General features: G+C 48.7%; 1 pseudogene; it reads left to right on the top strand.

Moving 5' to 3' along the window:
- Nucleotides 1-20,787: 20,787 nt before the first annotated feature.
- LOC120846779 overlaps nucleotides 20,788-21,008 on the top strand; it is a 78,842-nt pseudogene continuing 78,621 nt past the window's right edge.

Genomic DNA, 21,008 nt, shown 5'->3' with positions numbered 1-21,008 from the left:
ATTAGGGACGGAAGCGAACTTTAAGAGCCGGCGTGTTGTGTGTGCCTGAGCGCCCGTCCGTGTTGTGAGCTGTGGTGCTCCGGACCAGTTCGTGGACCGTGCTCCGTCGGTGACGAGCTTCCCAGTGAATGGACGTTCACCGCTGACCTGCTTGGTTTGATGCCATCATCATCATCGAGGGTGCTCGTCGTCATCGGTGACACTCAGCTGAACGAGCTCCCTGCCAAGGGTCCTGGGGACCACGCTTCCTCAAGCCCCCCGGGGTCCGAGCCTTGAGGGAGGGGAGGTGTGAGAACCCTCTCCCTGGCTCCTCCGCTCTCCGTGACCTTGCCGGTCCCCGCCGCCTTTCTGTCGGGCGCTCCTTCGCTCCCTGTGACCTTCCCGTTTCCAGTCGCCGTCCTGTCGCGGAACGTCCGAGCTCTCCGGGAGGAACGGGGCAAGCGCCCCCTCACCCAGCGCTGACGTCGGAGGGTCGGCTCGCAGCAAGGTTCCCGATTGGACGGTCGGCGGGACAAGGACTTGGGAAGGTCTTAAGAGGGCAACGGAGACAAAGGAAGGGGGCTTGGGCTGCCGACTTCACAAGGGACCGGTCATGGATGCGAGCTCGGACGGCGCTGGACGCTGGCGCAGGGAGTGCGGGCACTACGTCGAGTGGCGTACTCGACAAACGGACCGGACAGCGACCCTGGACGACGACGTCCCCATGACGCGGTGTGGACGACCACCGCTGGGACTCGGAGAAGCTGCTGTGGCAGCGGACTCTCCCCCGGCCTCGCTGATGACCGTCCCCCGATCCCGAAACCCCCCAAGGCAATGAGTGAGTGAATAAACCCTTTTGCCGAGAGCGAAGTATTGCAGTGTCATATTCATCCGGAGACAGGGTCTGAGGGAATCGGAGCTAGAAGATGCCCGCAAAGTCAGATTACCAAAGTATGGCACTCAAAAGATACTTAGAGCATAACACAACAGTATTTACGATTTCCAGTTATTTTAAGAGCATTCTGCACATATGTTTCATCGCTGAATTTTTATTATGGTCGGAGTATATTTTGCATGAAAAAATACATATTTAAAAAAATCTATGTGAAAGGTATTTTGGACCTACTAATTTAGTATTTACATATTTCAGAACACATGACGGGAACTTCAAATGTAGTTAACATAAAGGTATTTTTAAAAGATTTTCAGAAATATATTTTAGTACTAAGTCAAAAAAAAGAAGTGTATATTTTCGGTCTATTTATTGTGTACTTACAATTATGAACTGTACTTCAAATACACTCAAATTAGAATGTGGTATATTTCAAACGTCTTAGTTTTCGCTAAGGGATTGTACGCGGCCCAAGTCTCAGAGCTTGAGTGCGTGAACTTGTGTGTGGGTTTAGGCATCTGTGTGTGTGTTCGTGCGTCTGCGCCATGCACGTGCGCGTGGCCGTGCACGTACGCCTGCGTGTTCGGATGTAGGTATTTTCGTGTGCGTGCCTGCGTCTGTGAGCGTTCACGTGCAAGCGTGAGCATGCGTGTGTGTGTTTCCGTTTCATTCAGCTGTCGCAGCTAAAATTGCCGGATCCTGAAAAGTAGCACCAATTGACCTTTTTCAGAGTTCGTTGAAGCGACCGTGGCGCACCCTCGTGGAGATAATTCAAAACGTTTGCGGGCTCAGTCCGTCCTCCCGTTACCCCGTTCGCTTCCTAGACGCGATCGTTTTGGTGCGTTCGTTGTGGAAAGTTTTTCTTGCTGTTTTCCGGCTGTCGTTCTCTACAAATGGCTGATGACGATCCCGGAGGATCGAGTAAAGCAACCGTCTTCGACACTTCGGACTTTATCCGTCTGTACGCTTTTCAAGACGGATGGAGTGCCGATGCTGCATCGGTACCGGTCGTCAACACAGCGTACGTCGATCGGTACTTGGCGAAGGACTGCAGACAACTCCGGAAAGGATGGGCCTTCAAAGAAGCCTACGTCAAGAAGGTCATGGTGAACCCACTTTGATCCCGACCACACCGTTCACCTTGTAAGGAGCACGTGTAAGGAGCACGTCTATGAAGCCGGGACATTACAGGCAACTGATATCGCTTTCCAAAAGGGCCGATATCGTTCAAGCGTCTTGCGACTGCGTTGCAGTGTGAGTTTATTTCTTCGGTAAAACCCGTGGCGATGTAATAATGTGTCTTAAGGATTACAAGATGTGTCAATATTTGCAAGGCGTGAGCCCCATAGTCGCTATCCTTTCGGCAGATTTGTATCAAGATCCGTGTGTGCCAGTCCTTTGATCATATTTTATGCGTGACGCGATAAGTTATCTAAAAAAAAAAAAAAAAACATGATTTGTCGTCTTCGTCTTTTTTGTGGTACTTCAGCATGCAACTAAAAAGGGCCAAGCTATGTCATCGATCTACTTATCGAACTAGGTGACGTGTTGATATAAAATTCTGTAGTAGGACATTTTTTTATTCAATATTTTAATGAGTTTCAAGCGTACATATATACTTTGCAGGTTGAGCGGAACATGCCAGCACATAGCTGGCGTGCTCTTTGCACTATGCGACAGTGTAAAGATCTGTTTTCCGTGACAACGGCTTGGCGTCGCGCCTCTTCGCTGCCCTGCTGTACCGTGCAAGCAAACTCGGTGCGGAGACAGGTGTCGGCTTATATGTAAACAACGAGGGAGCGAAGTCTGGGTGATTCTGGTCTCTTGAAGATACCCCTGCGTCGTCAAAATCAGGAACAAAAACCTTGCTATGAATGACTAGCCTGCACGGAGTATGACGGGTATATCCTGAGTTCAAACAAATATGAATGAACCAACCTCCAATGAAGTGGACGCTGCAAACACGCGAGTTCGCAGATGGCTGCCAAGGCGTCCCGTCGGAGTTCTGGCGTCGCAGCGCTTGAATCCATTTTTCTCTCTTCTTGAGGTGCGCGGTAGCTTTCGGGAATCTAAAGAAGCTCACGTTCGGCGTGTTTTTCTTGCTGTTTGTACATCCAACAGCCGAGCAGCGGTGAGCCATCGCGACAGTGCCGGACAGACGCGCCTAGCAATGCGAGCGAAGCCAGGCAGCGTACGAGGAGAGCCCGCAAAGATGGCGCCTTTCCCTTTCCTACTCTCTCCTCAAGTTCGGGCATGCGCACAAAATTCTCCGAAAAAGGTCAATTGAGCTCCCAGTACGGTCACTATTTTGATTCTTGGAAAGAAAAGCTTCTCCTTGACCTCTCCATTTATAGCGAGGCGGTCGAAATATGCTGGTGACACGGAGCTTTATAGAGATACTTTTTCCATACCTAGATTCTGCTATCCACTCACCGGCGAAACAAAATCGTACATCTCCTTTCCGCCACCACATAAGTGTCGGTGCTCGGAGGCATTGAAAAAATTAGTTCCCTGTCTTGAACCAGATGTTATTTATAAGACGTCTGTAGAGACGAGCATCTGCCAAAACCTTTGTAATGAAACGCTCTCATTACCAATAATGCTTCATACTAATATCGGACAGGTACAGAACGAGCTCTTCGAAGCTACGCAAGTTTGAATGAAGCCAAATGGGCAACTGCCATGGCAACGGAGAACGGTCAATCGTCTTACGCGGTCTTGTAGTCTTTATGTTTGTATTTTTTGTATCCATGTAGCTGGCAAGGAACGCAATTGGGCTGTGTTTCTCAGGATCCCCTGCCTTTAGTCATAGCTAATAAGAGAAAGTTTAAAATCGCCGGTCTGCTCTCTTCAGAAAGGTATATTTTAACAGAAACATGCTGTAAAGTAAAACCAGTAAAACAGCCTACCGAGTCCAAGTATTGTAAAAGATCGTGCACCTGCCGTTCGTTTTGGACCGAAAACAGCTATTGTTCATCTAGCAAAATACAATATATTTTACCTTTCAAAAAACTTGACAGTCGCTAAAAACACTTTGTTACGTATTCATACTTTCGTTTCATGCTGATTCAAATTGTAATACACAATCATAAAAAAGGCACTTGTAAAGCTCAACGTCACCTAAGATAAAGCGAAAACAATTGTCGCATGGTCCAACGCAGTCATGCCTCTTCTCACTCTACCTGGAGGTGAACAAAAGAAATTTTTTCGTTTTGCGAAAAGGTGGGAACAGACTTATTCGCGTAGCCACGGAGACAGCGAGATAGTCTTATGCAAAATTCACTTCTCCGGCGAAATTCTGTAACAATTTATGCGAACATCATTATTGGTTAGTGAAAAGAAAATAAAGCAAATTTAAAACTTTTCCAATTCTAGCGCACTACTGCCCACACCATCCAAAAATCTGCAAAGAATCGTCAACCTACAAGTTTCAATATAAAGAAAAACGTTGCATTATTTTGTTTATTCCCGCTTATCTGTTCCTAAGTCAAAAACAGATAGCAATTGGTTTTTATGGAGGAAGTGTTTTTCCGTTTCACGTGTTCAAAATTTTATTTTCTTATTTTCACAATTTGCCAGTCAGCTGTCGAATAGCTTTACAACGTTGTCGTTTTTTCCCCCACCTCCTAATATCAAACGGATTGTTTCTCACTGTAAGGCTACGACAACCTACATTCTCAGCCCATCTATCAAGCGGTTCAACGTTATACATTCCTAAACCCCTCATTAACGAATGTTAGAATAGGCTACGCAAAAGCTTTGGGCACGCAAAGAAATCGCGGTATCGCCACTGCGCTTGCACAGTCAAAAACGCGCTTTGTTTAGGTTCATGGCTACGCAGATATTTTTGTGTATGCAAACCGCTTAAGTGCGCTATTATTAAACTTGCTATTAAACTACCAAAGCAACAGAAATGGCGGCCAGAAAAAATATGTTTTCAAAAATTATACAGACTAATATTATAGAAGGAAGGGGGCCCTTGCGGGCTACTTTATCCCCCAAGATTAGATTAAGGTGACTGTTCTAGTACCTAGATATTTGCCCAATTAATACAATACGTGTGGCCTATGAGGGCCCTACGTGGATAATGAAGGCTCGGGCAGCCCATGTGAAACCCGTGTTGGTCCTACATGGGCGCAGCTTAGGCATGCCCAACATGGGCTGCCTTCGTAGTGCCGCGGTGAGTCCCAACTCGGATATGCGAGGGCGAACTTTGGCACAGCGTGGGCGTGCCTAACTTGGGTACCCATATGATACCCTTGCGGGTCTCACCTCGTCTACGTGAGGGCGCGCCCAATTTGGGCAGCCCGTGCAATACAGCTGTTCGTCCCACTTCGGCATTGCACGGGCAGTGTTAGCGAAGATACGGACTAAGCGTGGGCATGCCTGAGTGGGGCTGCCCATGTAGAGCCTTCGTAGGTCCTCCCTCGGCCGTACGGGGGCCGAGTTACGATGATGTGAGCTCCACGGCGGCGGAGCGCGTGCATACCCGACTTGGCCTGCCCATGTAAAACCCACGTGCGTCCCTCCTTGGTCCTGAGAGGGCCACGTTTGCGTATATGGGGTCTTCACGGCGGCAAAGCGTGGACGTTCCGAGTTGGTCCGCCTTTGCGAAACCCAGCTAGGTCACATTTCGGCTATGCGGGGGCGAAGTTGGGGTGATACGGTGCTTTACGTTGGCGAAGCGTAGACATGCCCGACTTAGGCTGCCCTAGTAAAAATCCCGTGGCTGCATATTGTTTTTTTTTTTTTTTTTTTTTGGGGGGGGGGGGGGGGGAAGCAAGCTAGCAAAGCTGTAGGATCCATAGACGGCAGCAAAGCGTGGGCATGCCCAACTTGGGCCACCCATATAAAATCTCCTGGGACCCGCCTCGGCTCTAGGGGGGCCGAATTTAATTACGTGAGCTTTATTGCGGCTAAACCTGGGCGTGGCCGAGAAAAGCTGTCCATGGAAAAACCCTGCGGGTCCCGACTCGCCTCTGTGTGGGCCAGTGGGCCAAGTTTTTGAAGATGAGGGCTCCGCGGCGGCTAAACCAGGGCGTGCCCGAGATGGACTGCCTATTTTAATCTGCCGTGGGGCTCACCTCGGCTTTGCGGGCGCCAAGTATACAAAGACTCGGGTTCCATGGCGACAAAACATGGGCATGCCCGAGTTTGTCTGCCTAACTAAAACGCCTAACTAAAACCCCATAAGTTCCACCTCGGCGACATCATGATCTACTCATATCTAATTAACAAAGAACAAGTCGCGAAATCAGGTTAACGTGTTACACAAAACTTATTTTCAACTTAAAACAATGAAGGACACAAGAAACATAAAGCATAGTAAACTATGCACGTTCTACTCGGCAAGCAGGCGCTCGCACATTTCTTTAAATAATTCATTATTACTGTTAGAAACCCTCTGGCCTGGCAAATAATTTCATTTTGTAATCGACAGTATGAGGGGAGGAAATAAAAAAGAATTTGGGTGAGAGGGGGGTCACTGAACTACACATGAATTATTGCTGCGAGGAGAAACGTAATGAACAAAATGGCAATAAATGTCTCTGAAGTGTGTTTTACAATGATAGATCGCACGTAAAAACCGTATTCCGTTGATTTTGCGCCTGTTAGATAATAAAGAAAAACTACGATTGAATTTTAGAGCGGGTACACCATTTCAGGCGAGAAATCCTTTAATAGAAATCGGGACAGCCTTGATTTGAACAGGCTTAGAAGTTAGGTAATTTTTATATAAATGTCATATAATGCTTCCATATGCTAGTTTAAGTTGAATTAATGTTTTATAAGCAAGTAATTTTATTGCTGTTGGGTCCAGATATATGTTCTGTCTTAAAAAAGAACCTAGTGATTTTAGTAAGCCGTTGATTATGCTGTCGATGTGTTCATTTCATGCTAATGTTTCTGAAAGATGAACACCCAGGTATTTATATAATGGAACCGGTTCTATTTACAGCGTTAGTATTGAATAATGAGTGAAGCATTTTTGTTTTAGATTTTGGCAATGCTCATCAGCTTACATTATGTGGGGTTCTAAGCCTAGCATCTCAGATCAGCTATATTGATCGATCTGGCTTGATTTATTTCTTTGCGTGTGTTCATGGTAAACAAAAATGTTGGTTCCCTTAAAAGGGGGCCCCGCTGCTGTGCGAATTGTGCAACCGTCGTGATTGTGACCATGGTTCTAATACTGAGAAAATATTTACACAGGAAATTCGAATGTGACCAACCAGAAGCCGGAAATAATACCCTGGCGGTGGTCGCAAGAAACAAACCTGATAACTGCATCGGAGTAACTCTCGGTGACTGAAAATATGGTACACGTCATGTTTTAATTACGCTCATCCAAAATGATGGTGGGAGAGTGCGACTAGCGGAACGATCGACATAATCCGTACGCCAAGCGCCGAGGGCCGGAAATCTGCCGTCCGTGCGGTCACACACTTTCCGAGCGAAACAGAGTTCAGCGGCGCATTCGTTTCTTACATCTTTCTTCATGATCACGATCAAAACAACACACGCAGCCTATTTGCAACCTCAAAGAGTTACTACACTTCATTATTACGCGCTTATTAAAACCATATACGAACATATACCTTTGATCAGAACTGTTTCTCGCTACAACCGCTAGGGGATTCTTTTCGGCTTCTGGTTGGTCAAGAGAGCATGCCAAGCCCTCTTTCCGAGTCTGACGCACGCCCTGGCTCTGCCCGCGCCTCCCATTGGCCAACCTCTCTGTTTACACGGCTCTGCACGGCTCTGCGTCCAGTCAGAGCCGCGTCCAGTCAGAATCGTATATTGGGAGAGTTTGGTCAGTGGGTGTGGCGACGAAGCAACACCTCCTAGAGAAGAAGGCCAGAGCGCTCTGAGAGGTTACATCACAATGGTGGAGGAAGGAAGTCCATGGCGCAACTACGTGAGAATACGCTATCGACGTTAAAAAATGTACATTGATAAGCGGCCCGGTGGTGTTCATGCGCGTTTATCCGACATTACTATACGTTTTAAAGGCGCAGTCTTGTACACTTTATTATATATATAATATAAACGTAATATACAACGCGTTACCAAGGTTGAGAGTACCAAATTTATATTTATGAGTATCCCCGTAACCGCGGGACTACGTGCAGTTCCGCAGCACCCCACACTTTTCGAAAGGACCGGCTGCGATGCTGCCGATGCCACATGGCTCCGATTCTGGTAAATATACGTTGTGTGTGAGCTGCTGACTGTCTGAAAAGGAACCCTGAGACATCTCAGAAGGGAAGGAAACCGAAAAGAAATCCAGTCATTGTCGCAGGGAGAGCACACGAGCAAGAGATGGGTCGACAACGTCAAGCCCTTCGTCGCCGCTGCTCTCGTGTGTGGTACTTTTGAGACTTGTTTCCCGTCGTATTTCTGTCATCACCGTAGTCTCGGGTAGTTTTTTGTGTTCGCTTGATACTACGGCATTTACGTGGATTCGTGAAAAAAGTCCTGCTACGGCTTGAGTGACATGTGTGACAACTAGCCAAGGAAGACTGGTCGATTAATCGATAGACCTCTCTCTCTCGACAGAGAGAGGCTTCTTGGAGTTCGTGTTCAAATGTGTTCGTCACGGATATTGTGGGACGTATGGATACGATCGACAGGTGAGAAACAACTTATTTACGGGCTTTCTTGGTCATGTAGGACGCAAGTAAGATGCTGCAATCGTTTTTTTTAATCGCATGATAGATTGCAATTTTGTTCTTTGTCATTATTCGTGTGCAGTTGCGTCGACATTTGTAAATATGCGCGCTAATCTAGTTTTCACTGGAAGGTGAAAAGCAAGTTTGTGTGATTATTGAAAGTGCGTTGTTTGTGGTTCTGTGTTTATTTAAACTAAAATTATTTTATTGCCTTTTCCGCGTTTATACTAGAATGTTAACTGTATTAAAGTAATAGTATTATTATATACAAAATAAGTTATGTTTTGTTCTAAGGCAGCTCCAGCCCCATAGGAAGAAGTAAATTAGTAGACTAAGTAGTAAGTTTAGTACCCCTGCCACACGGAAAAGTTAATATATTTTCATTCAGTGATATAGGATTTAATCAGCTCGCGGTCTTCAGTGATTATACGAGCGCCGCCAGCGGATTTGTCCACCCCATAATGTCATTCGATCGAAATTACATTAGTTTTGCCATGTGGCCGGGGTATGATGCAAGAATTCAGTGACTGCACGCGATAACGTCGCTCACACGACCGTGAGAAACACTTGTCTTGCCTTGTCCCTGTTGACTACGTTTACCTGATTTTTAACTGTTCTGTTTTGCTGTTTCCAAATCACTGCGTGTCTCGCCATTTTGTCGAAGTATTTCTGTATAAAATATGCATTCCTACAACAATAATTGCATGAATCAATGTTTTCGACTTAAAACAATCACATTTTTCTATAGACGTCTTGTACGCGTACCTCGTGCCATTTCGTACCGATTATTTAGCGGTGTAATATTTTGCTCGTGTAATAAAATGCTTTCTAGACCCGTTGCTATGTTCAGCTTTCATTCTAGCTATTATGACACGCGTATGTGACTAAAAACGCGTTACGACGGTCGATCTACGCGCGTTGCGTTCGCTTCGACGCGCGCCTCCGATGGCCTTCCTTTGCGACGTCACGAGAAGAGCACTACGGCCTTGTCTTCTAGGAGGTGTTGGACGAAGGCGCCGGAGAGGAGTAAAGTAAATGAAAGGGAGGAGAGCGCCGAAGGAGCGAGAGAGAAAGAAGGGAGCAGAGAGGAGACGACCGCCATTTTTTAGCAACGCTGTCGGAGACTGGTCGGAGAAGAGCACTGCTGAGGCAACGCGTCGTCTGCTACGGGCCGACTTCTTTTTCGCCTGAATAAAAGTTTGTGGCCAGACGCCGAAAAATCTTCATTCATTAGCTTTTTAACCCACCGAGGAATAACAGAATGTCATTTTCTTGCCAAAGCCAGCGATATAAAAGGCAATAATCGAGATTTAGATGCCTATCCCACGCATTCCGCCGGGAGAATGATCGAAGATGGCGGCCCTCCCCACTCAGGTGGGAGCAGCCGGGAGGTCCGCGCATGCGCTCATGCCTCTCGCTCTACGCCGCGTGCTGATTGGCTCACTTGGGAGGAGAGCGTTAAGCGCGATCCAAACCAACGCTTCTTTTTGCGCCTGTAGGTCGTGCGGCTGCGGATGTGATGCATTTTCGTGACGTCGCGCCGCTTCTTCGCTCCTTCCGGGCGCGCATAAAAAAGTTGGTTCATTTCAACTTCTTCTCAACGCGCACAAAAACGCGCGGTGACGTAGTAGGACGCTCCCGTGTCCCGGCCAATCGGTGGAGGGCAAGCTAGTTCCGGCTCCGCGTTTCTCGCCGTCTGGCTGCCCTCTCCTCCCCCCTTTTATTCTCTTCCAACATGACAACGCAACCTCTCTCTCTCTCTTTCTCTCGCCGTCTGGCCGGCCAGTCTGTCGCAGTTGCACCTTGCTTGTGCGCTCGTGCCTGCGTGCGCGCGTGCGCGCTCGCCCGAAGTTTTGCCCGTCCGAACCAAAGCGCACGGTTCTGACTCAGAAAGCGCGCCCGGAAACAGCAAAAACGCCACGAAATGCGTCACATCCGCAGCCGCACGACCTACAGGCGCAAAAAGAAGCGTTGGTTTGGATCGCGCTTTACGGCGGCGAGATCATAGACTGTCCAAACTCTCCCTATATACGGCTCTGCGTCCAGTGAGTCCGTAGCGCCATCTCTAGATTAGGCAAGGAAACATGTCCGTCATTCGGTGTATCCCCGACAGCTGCCGCTCCGCCGTTGGAAAAATTACGTTTTATTTTCCTATTTCTGTTGTACTCGGAGTTCCGACTTGAAATTTTAGCTCAGCAATGTGATCAGTTAAAGGCATTGGCATGAAAAGTTGCTACAAGGTCCGTGAAGTTTTTGCTTTTTACAAGCCATTTTAGCGTGTGAATTTTTTTTTTTGTGACACCTTGTTTTAAGGTTTTAAGAGTGGGACGAGGTTTGTCCCACACAGTGAAAATGTGGTCTTTATAAAAAGAAATGGCCAAATGATATTGCGTTTCGATGAAGTCTGCTCTGCTGCAAAGCAACGGTGCGACAGCCCTGACGACGACGTCGAAAAAAAAAATTACACCATCTTCCCGAGGGGAATCATGGGGTGATGCGGAGCATCGTTCCATCACACGTCATCGGAAGAACGGAGGGAAGTGGATTCAACAGTGGTGAACTGAACGCGCGCAGAAATAGGTTTGCTCTTTATGTTTATACAGCCTTGATGAAGATGCACCTCAACGGGTAATCGGTCTCTTAGCTTTAGATGAGAAATTTAGCCAGTGCAGTACAACCGCTAACCTGGGGTTTTTAACGTGCGTCACGCAGTAGTTGTCACACGAACGCGTGCCGGTACGAAACTCATCCAGATCGGAACGGGCGGGGGCGGCGGGGACTCGAACCCAGCAGGTCCCCAGCGCAAGCTTTCGCGCCACGCTCCGAGCTCAGACGCGTTAGCCCACTCGGCCACTTCCTCTCCTTGAACGCGCGCAGCGCGCTACCGCTGCTTATATTCACACTAGAAGGCGAGGAGACTAGAGGAGGAGAGTTGCGCATGCGCGCGCGGTGTGAGTAGAAGCGAACGCACGCGAAGTGCACGCAGATGGTGGAGAGAGAGAGAGCGGAGAGAGTAACGCGCAGCTGTTGGAGAGAGGGAAGGAGGAGAGTTGCGCATGCGTTGCGTGAGCGCGGACTACGACGCCGCGGGACATAGACCCGAGCAAGAGATGCTCCGCATCTAATAATCCATGGGGAAGCAACGTTATTAGAACAACTCAGTTCTGGAACTCCGCTCCGGGGGGGGGCGGGGGGGGGGGGGGGGGGGTCCCTCTTTGTGCCGCCTGTTAGAGGGCGCGCGCTCCGCATTAATACTCGCTATCATCATCATTGACGGCGCGCTTGTAGCCGTTGCATCTGGCCTACTGAGCTTACGGATGTTCGTGGCGCTTTTTCTAAGAGTAGCAGACGACTTTCAAATTGTTTCTGCTGCAGTTGGTAGTCACATATGAGAAATTTCGATACTTGTTTTAACCAATAACACATTGAATCTGTGTTCCTGTCGACTCTGAATCACATTCCAAGTGTCGTCTGCTGTCGGCGCAAAATAATGATCGCGCACTGCTTCTCTCATCAAAAATACCACCCCAAAAGCTCCAGGTAGGCAGAGAATCAGGCGTGCTGAACTTAGCTCGTCCATCAAATCAGCGTGCACAAGGTAATAAACGGCGACAGAACGAAAGCAATGCCCCGAACGCAATCGAAGCGTTCGGATACTTACGCTCGTATTGGTGTGCTGCGATCACGGCCAGCAATGGAATTGCCTTGGTAAGACGGCACATCTACTATTACAGTATGTACAAACTTGCCGTGATTGTAGCCACCGGATTGTGGCGCCGACGAATTTTAGTTGTTCGAAACGTTTCGCGCTGTCAGCACAGCTAAGGCGGCGGCGTTTCGAAATAATACAAAGGGTATGCCATCATGGTCCTACCGGTTATCATGCTCAAGTTGTATTTTTACGGTCGAAAGGGCGAAAACCAACCGTAAACCAGGCTGGTCGCCGAGGAGTCGGGTTGGGACTCGCAAACAGTTGCAGCGGTTCGCAGCCGCAGCGCAGTAGCAGACGAAAATGCGCGGATTAATGCGCCGGCAGCGCCACCTGGCTGCAAAAAAATCGGACACGGTTTCGGACCCCCTCCAATGTACAGCGTCTATGGGAAGTTCCATAACTGAGTTGATCTAGTAACGGTGCAGAGAAGGGGAACCAGAGGGACAGGGGTCAAACACGAAACTCATGACACAGCTAGGTGACTGCTGCGCGACCGAAAAAATCCGCCTTATCCGTGTATCGAACCCTGGACCCCCCATTAGCGATTTTGTTATGCCCGTCGTTTGCGTCTCTCCAGCAAAACGAATAAGATGATCTGCAAAGACGCAGTCACAAGACAAGATTTACAATAGATGAGCGTTTGCTTCGGTGGTCCGTGTAGTTGTATTTTACCCTGCTCTCTGCAACACCGTGCACACGAAGAGCTGGAACGGTCACGGTTTATGCTGGCCTCCCTGTTGACAGAAACCCGCATCGCCCGCACCGGCACCGAGTGCACTTGGGCTGTTGATGCTCAAGCCTTTCATATCCGCGGCTTGTCGCCAGCTGATCCTGCTGCTCAACGGTGAGGAAGCGGTGAGACGGTGAGAGTGACCTCTGAAGTAAATGTGAATCCGCGTTCATCCAGTTATCAGGTTTTGAGGTGTGGAAGATGTCCAACGTCTACTGAGGGAAAGAACTACGAGCGTTTTGCCTTGCTTTTATAACGGAAACCAGAGCAACGAGATCACTGCCTTGCGTACTCCAAAATGATGGAAGCAATAAGTTTCAGCAGGTCGAGAACGTCACCGGGGATGTAGGCGAGGCGGTCCACACTGTTTAAACACTTGCAGTATCCACGAGTGGTACCAGGTAAACGACGTCAACAGAGAGCGAGCTCGCGATTCAGCATAATGCAGTGCTACGGGCCCGTGAATCTTCAAAGTTCGGGGTAATGGCAGTATAAAAAAAAAAAAAAAGACGCATCAGCGCCACACCAGTGATCACGAATAACTCAAGTCACAAACTCCCAAGCCCCACCGCTCCACTCGACACCGACACAACATACGACAACAAACTGCATCAAAACGCCCCAAAAGTGAAGGCGTCTTTTCCGTACTGCAAATAGCTGAAGTGAAGTGTTGGGCGGATGTCCTTCACAAAAATATATAAAAAAATGCTTTGCGCAAGGATCATTTCCATTTATTATGGTATACATAATGACAGAATCCCTGTAATTCGTTTTTCTATCTGATTCAAGCTAGTCGTAGTGCTCATAGCCCTGGTCAACCAAGAAAATAACAAAAATTCGAACTTTTTCATGACCGGTTTAAGATTTGTTGGTGATATATCGTTATTTGTCGCAACGAACTAACATTATAGATTTTGCCTCCAGACTTTTTAAATGCAAACTGTTCTAACACAGGCTGTCCATTGCGCCGTGTTTGTGTCTTCTTCTATAAATCTGTAACGGTCAGCGACCAAAGAGCTCACGCGCACATGTCAAGCTTATATGCGCCGCGGGGGGAAACGAACGTCGTGTAGCAAATGTCGGACGCAGTGTCGTTGTTGTGTTTCTGCATATGTTGGTGCTGTGTAGTACGTGGTACTCGTGTTGTCTGCGATGTATGTAATGTTGCTGTCTAGTCGTGGTCGTTCGCAGCGTATTAAACAGACTCGTTTTTTTTATCTATTGGCTGCTAAAAATCTCGCTAGGTGGCGCAAGTTGCCGCCCAATTCCAAATAGTTTGCTCGAGTTATTTATCAATGTGAGTTCAGCGTTCGTTTTTCTGTCTAGCGGCTCTGTCCGTCATAGCTACGTGCCTTTGCACCAACGAGGTAGAGGGGCTTAGAGTGATAAACCGGAAGTTCGGAAGTGGCACCCCCCCGGTTGGCGCCATGTTTTACGCAAATGTGACCACTCGTCACGTGACCTCCCAAGAGCCGTGACGTCACAGGTAAGATGGCTGCGCCCAGAGCTGGCGAATGCGAGTTTGTTCGGTGCGCGGTAGCCGTGATGTGCAGCTGCTTTCCGACGACTTCGGGCTTCTTCGTGCTCGCTGACGCAGGTATAATGTGAAAATATGAAGGAATGAGACTTTATACCGTTTTTGCGCAAGATCGCTCTGGATCATCTGGATATTAACGCCTGTGAGGCAGCATCAGCTCTGCATCGCCGTACCGGTGCTCGGATTGCGGGATGTGTCCGAGAACCGATAGAACTTTGAGTGCTTTTAACATGAAATTTTCGCATTCTCTTAGCTTTGTTTGAACGTTGAAATATCTGAGAATCTACGCGAAATGTAGACGTCGCGTTAGGGCCTAAGGGAAGTTGTTTCAGGCCTCCGTAACCGAACAACCATATCAACTTTTAGCGAGGAAGCTCCTGCGATTCTTTTGTGCTAATCCACAATTCTACATTCGATCGCTTTTCTTCCTTTTTTTTTTGTGTATGTGTGAGTGCGAAGTGCACCCTTATTTTCAGCTACGAGGATGGCGTTTTATTGAGTATGGGGAAGAATAAATCGTTGAAGGCACCTGCTTCAAAGCTATTCAACTTGCTATAAGAACAACTGTTTTGGTGCATGCATAGATTAACTGCGCATTTTTTCTGTTTTGTAGGATTTATTGCAGCTATACTCTTTTCCATCAAGAGTGCATTGTATTAGTCGGTCAATTATTTAATTGTTCTAATTACCTGGATAAGATGATTCATATTTGTGTTCATCCCTTGCTGGAGAGCAGTCTTGTTGAAAAATGTTGACTACCATTCCTTTCGGTCTCTTCAATAGACTCTTTTTAAAAGTGTGGGCTGTCTATACTTCGCATCACCGTAACTTTGAAAAGGCCAACCGCCACAGCCCCCTCGAGCCAATCAGAGAGACGGAGCGAAGGTGTGTGACAAATCTGTGCAGACGAGCACTCTGGTGATATGTTGTCATGTGCCTCTCTCCAATGTGTGTATTGACTCACCGAGACCATAGCCTTTGCCGTCTGCCGAATTCTGATGAAAAAAATTACAGTAGCTACTACTGTAATTACCCCAAGCTTTTAGACTTTGGGCATTTGTTCGACAAGAATGTTATGTCTGCCATCCCTGTGAATTCGGCTCAGCACGTATTGAACTCGAATGCTGCATTAGCATTCGACGTGAACTGGGGCCCATTCGTGTGCTTTACGCCGAAAAAACATGGTGACAGTTGTGTTGCTTGATAAGGTTCTGCAAAGGGTCTATTGTGTCATACATATAGGAAGTGTCATGCTATATAACAATGCATCAACACATACTATTAAACTATATGCTCAGAGGTGTGTTTGTTTTTCCAATTAACAAGTTACAGCAGTGTGCTTTAATGCTATTATCATGTGTGTAGTTTTAAGTATCCTCTCTGCAATGCCTACGAAGGCCCCTGGAAGGAATAAATGAATAAATAACATTTTCACATCACTGGAATTGGTTTTCGGATGCACCACATGTTCAGGAAAGGTTGAACGAGTGCAGCCCCTTGCAAGAAGTCTGCCAGTCTGGTATGACCCCTTAATTAATATTGAAGGGTCAGAGATTCGAGTGTCCTCAAAAGGACCTGCGCCTGTGGTGAACACAATTCTTTGTGCGTAAACTCTCAAGGCATGAAGGCAAGCGGAAATATGTTTATCTGGTTAGTGTATCAAATATGTTTATTTGCACTTGATTACATAATTATTGATTCTTAGGAAATGGTTCCATAACGAGTTCTTTCTGCGACAATCTCGTGTCAGGCGTTCAGTCGTAGTACCTGTGGACCTTGTTGTCGGATGACGCTCCTGGCACGTCGGTGTTCAGTTTGGTCGAGTGGCAACTTTGACCGACTGATGCTGTCTTGTAATCATACGTCATCTGCGGCCACTGATGTATGATGCACTGAAGCTGCAGGGCTGGCTTCTAATCCGAAAATTTTCCTGGTAGTTTGCGGCATCAATGCAGCAAGCTCGGGCATGTATTGCTTACGTGGCTGTGCCTTTTGCTGTACCGTTGACTTGATAGCTGGCAACAATTTTTGTTTGCTATCCAAGTCTGGTGATGCTTGCAGTTCACTTTTGAGAGCAACCAACCATTCTATTCCTTCAAGTCACTCAGGGGCATTCTCCCTCAAAGTTGGAAATTGTGTGCTTCGTGGAGTGGACACAGAAAATTGATGTCAGCAAATTTTTAGGTATTGTCCTTGGACGACAACCAACACCAAATCCACTGTCACTGCACCGCCGCTCGCCTGCTTTGTCGTGCTTACCTGTTGTTGAGGTAATGGACATGAGGAGCTTCGGGGTAATCAGGGATTCAGAATCTTCGATTCAGCACCTTCGGCATCAGGGACAAAGGTCGCCGAAGGTAATCCTTAATCTCCCGTGGTCGCTCCTCGAGACGTAATCGAGGGTCGTTTGGCACGAACCCTCGCAGACCAATTCATTGGTGCGGGCTGCTTTGGTAGACATGGTCGGCTTCATGCAGTGGTAGCAAAGTGGTTTTCGGTCGCACATTCGCATCACCTACGTTTTCCTCGGTGTACTTTGTTGAGCACAGACCTACACACGATTTCGGGAATGATTCGGCGTTAGAGTGTCTCATTGAATTGGCATTGAATACTAAGGGGCAGCCGGTGGCGGTCGTCGTGCCATTGTGGCGTAAGTTGCCCTTCGTTTGTGAGATGCCGCTTCGCTCGCAGAAGTCTCGGTTGAAATACCTGTCAAACTTGTTCCGAAACAATCTCGGCAATCAAAATAAAACCCGGGCAACTGATGGCAGGAAGTAGCTTCCTGATCTCCTCCCAGACAACGTCGTGGATGATGTCGTGGATGCCTGGGAGGCTGGCGTCGAAGTAGTAGCTGGACAACTCGAGTGTCGAGACGCCGGGAAGTTGTTCATAGTGGCAGGCTCGGGCATGCAGTGCACATTCCATGTTGGAAGCCTTGGTGATATGAACACTTCGACTGTTGTTGGGGGTTGCGGACAGGGCTGCCGAAGGTGTTGTCCCTCACGTGACGGTTATGGGATTCTTAGGTTCTTGTCTTCTGTAGCATCAAGGTCGGCGTGGGCGTGGGAGCTCGATCAAGCGCAAAACATCCTCCACGAGTGCGGTGGCGCTCTCGTTGGGGCAGTGTCCTGGACAGAATCAAGAATGCGGCTCTCTCTCGTTGATGGTGGCTGACGAATGCGCGCTTGAGCTCGATCTTGCAAACTTCCCCTGGCGTTAAGGAGGATCCATGGTTCTCAGACCAGCGCAGAACCTATACTTCCACAAGAAGCATAGGTTCTGCAGGAGCTGGTTGTCTGTCCACCCAATGTGGCGGGCGACACTGTCATATTGTTCAATCCAGTCCTTGACGTCTTCATACAGCTTGCGTGAAAAAGCGTCGGAGTGTGATTTGCGACAGGCATGCAAACAATGGTGGGAGGGGACACGGTTTGCTGCTACAGGTTTGTCATTGTTGGCTTCGTCAGCTTCGGATTTTCTGACAGGAGACCGAATTCCGGTGGTTTTTCCTGGTAGCAGCAACTGGCTCGGATTTCAGGTGCTTCGTGGTGTATTTCCGAGGTTACTCCTTGTGGTATTCGGTCGTCTTGCGGTTGTTCTGCCAGGCTCGGGTCAGGACTTTGCTTACGGCTCGACGGGGGTATAAGACGCAGGATAGTCCGCCAGCCGTGTCCCATTATCGAGTAACTCGGCTGAAGAGCCGCCGGGTTCACACAGAGTGAAGGGCTATGGGTGCCCAGCACCTCCACCAGAACATACGATTACAGCTGAGCATGACCTGCAGTGTCCCAGAATAGTGAATATTGATAGAAGATAGGACTGGAACAAGGATCCGTGACAGTAAAACAAAACTCGCAGAAGAGAATCTATCCTGAAAACTAAAGAAGCTGCATTGCTTTAGTGGCATTCTGTCCGAATAAATCCTCTCCTTCGGGGTTTGGCGACTGCCGTGGACGAACTGAACTGAAATGGATGTGGGACCACTTTTCTGGTAATGAGCCACTGCAGACTGTTGCCACAAAGCGGCGAGAGCTGGGTACGTAACACGCTCGATGAAATGTCCGGACAGCTTGCAATTCGCGTAACGAGTGTGGATGAAACGTTTGTGTTGACGAAACGTGCAACAGACCAGCGGGATTAATATTAACTGCAACACCTGTGCTCCGTGAAAGTGCACGTCTACGCCGGAACAATTTCGGAAGCAGCACAGCATCACCTAAGCATGGCACAGGAACTACCAGCTTGAAGGCAGCTCTTCGGTGCGCCGCACACCTGTGCTCCGTGAAAGTGCATTCTACGCCGGAACAATTTGTAAGCAGCACAGCATCATTCAGCACAGCACGGGAACTACCAGCTTCAAGGCAGCCTTCTGGTGCGCCGCACAACCGAAGTGAGCCCTCGGTCATTTGATCGAAGCTGCACCACGATTGCACACCGCCAAGCACGACTCACGCAATTTCCGTCGCTAAACTGTGTATCCAAATATGTTGCACACGCTTCACTGCAAACCTCGAAGATTCCGATGATCAACGAGAGCACAGAAACGTCGCCTTAAATTTTATCCTAGCGGTATCCGAATCAATCCGAGGTCCGAGCAACGTAGGTCAGATTAGGGAGTTTTAGAATAACGTACGCAATTTCAGCGCACGCTAGCGCTAAATTTAGCGCTTGTATTAGCGCACGCGACGCAAGAGAGTTTTAGATAAGCGTTTCTCCGCCGCGACGCAAAAGCCCAAGCATCTCGCGCTTGCGGCGCCACCAAGATACAGTAAAAAAAAAATTATTTCACACACGAAATGCTGTAACTTTAGAAAAAAAACGAGTTTTTTGGTCCAGAGTAGCATTTTATTTTGTTAAAATATGAGAACGCGACGCGAGCGGTTGAGCGGTCGTCTCCGCTTGGTTGAGCGGTCGTGTCCGCTTGCGTCGCCTCGGCAAGAGAGGTCTCGTGTACTGACCTTCGCACATCATACCTTCGCCGTGAAATGTTCGCGCGTCGCAAGCATCAAGTTGGCGGTAATCGCTGCCAAACCGAGTACAATGTCGTCCCGTATTGAAAATTGCAGTCGCGAGGATACCGCCGACGTCGCACTCACGACGCCGCGAAAGCAGCCGCCGTCATAATCCTGGAAGCCGCCATGTTTTTTTAACTGTGCTCGTCTTGGATTTAGCCAACTTCTCATCACGAATCCTCCTAGGAGAAGCGCAAAGACTCTTTGCGTACGCACGCTATTTCCGAGAAATAGCGCACGCTAAAATTGCGCACGCAAAGCGCAAAACCTGGTTTGCGTTCGGAGCATGCGCAGTGGCGACGACGCTATTCTTTGCATACGCAAAGCTTTAGCGTGCGCTATTCTAAAACTCCCTAATTGTCTCTTCCGTGGCAATATCCCGGTCGGTCACCAGCGAAATGCACACCGTTCCTCCGTATTTTCACGTTATACCTACGCCAAACACCACGCTGAACTCTGAACTCGCTTTCGACCGGCTTCATATGACGGCTTCCGCGTCTGAAATCAACTCGCCGAGACGAACGACAACCAACAAAGCATCCGACAAGCTCCGGCCCAGCTGGGGCCAGCCGCTGCATGGGCGCTGCCATCTTTCCTGTGACGTCACGTATTTGGTTTGGTCATGTGACGTGTGGTCAAATTTGCGTACAATGGCAGCCGCCTTATGGGGGTCACTTTCGAGTGCAGACCGGAACCCCGGTTTATCGCTCTAAGCCCCTCTACCTCGTTGCTTTGCACGTAGCTACGTCCGCCGCTTGGAGACTGTTTACTGTGTATAAAAGATATCGAACGAAAACAAACGCGTCCAGTGTGCTTTCAATTCAGCTGAAAGGCGCGCGGCTCGCTGGGCTCGTCTCTCGCCTGTTTTCGGCTGCTGGCGACGCCGCAACATGGCGGCCACACACGTTTTTGCGCTCCTCCGCCTTTTATTTGCACTGTGGGCATCCTCCAACTTCATAGCCTCTCGCCCGTCACATCAGGAGATGGTGATCGCCTGGACTATACCGGCGCCCGTGCTGCGTTGGTCGCACGGATGCCCGACGCCGCCAGTGCTCGGGACTCGCTCGGCTACTGGCTGAGCACTAAGCCTAAGGGGACGCTGATCCTCTCCACCCGGATCCGTCAGTCGCAGACTCTGCTGCTCCTCCTGCTTGCCGGTGACGTGTCACCGAACCCCAGCCCGCGTCCCAATTGCCCCGTTGCGACCGAGCCGTCTACGACAGTGTCGCCGCTTTACAGTGCGACAAGTACAATGCCCACCGGAAGTGTGAATCGCTCTTTCTCCGCACCTACAGACGCCTGTCGTTGACGTCGGAAGAATAGTACTGCGCCACTTGCCAGCTTCCGGACTTCGACGATACCCTGTTCCCTATGCCCGCTCCTCGGTGCTCCACCCCTCCCCTCGACCCAGTGGCTGCTTGCGCTGCGCGGCATACACATGCTCACTCTGATCTTGCACTTTGGTTTTCCAAC

The sequence above is a fragment of the Ixodes scapularis genome, unplaced genomic scaffold (genome assembly GCF_016920785.2).
Source record: "Ixodes scapularis isolate PalLabHiFi unplaced genomic scaffold, ASM1692078v2 PGA_scaffold10__122_contigs__length_95168666, whole genome shotgun sequence".
Lineage (NCBI taxonomy): Eukaryota > Metazoa > Arthropoda > Arachnida > Ixodida > Ixodidae > Ixodes > Ixodes scapularis.
This window is presented reverse-complemented; position numbering and strand designations above follow the sequence as displayed.